This window comes from Rhagoletis pomonella, unplaced genomic scaffold, assembly GCF_013731165.1.
Source record: "Rhagoletis pomonella isolate Grant_MI unplaced genomic scaffold, Rhpom_1.0 Rhpom_scaffold_00006, whole genome shotgun sequence".
NCBI classification, from domain to species: Eukaryota; Metazoa; Arthropoda; class Insecta; order Diptera; family Tephritidae; genus Rhagoletis; species Rhagoletis pomonella.
In genome coordinates, this window is record NW_023458560.1 from 49,148,033 (window position 1) to 49,148,463 (window position 431).

Here is a 431-nt window from a genome sequence, read left to right on the forward strand (position 1 = left end):
AGGCCGCTTTTCATATAACGGTAAATTTCAGAAATGCTTGAAACTTCAATATTTCGAAATTTAAAGACGCTAATTTACTCAAAATTGATCCACCCCGGCTTACCATGTAGCGGTAGCTTTTGGAAAGGTGAAAACATATATTCAAACCTTGCGCCGGGTATTTAAGGTTCGGCTCCGCCCGAAGTTAGACTTTCTTACTTGTTAAGTTAAACTTTTTTGTTATTTTCGATGGGAATTGCGGTTTTATGCATATAGCAAGTGCAATTTGTATAAAAATAGCGCAAATTTTTTGTATTTGTTTGCAAACGGTCATGCGCATTTTATTCTACAAGAAATTCCCTTTTATTTGGTAAAAAGTGCAAAAAGCCGTCAGCAATAAAAAACCAACCTGATTTTTTAGCCGCTTAAAACTTGATCTTCTTCCACTATAA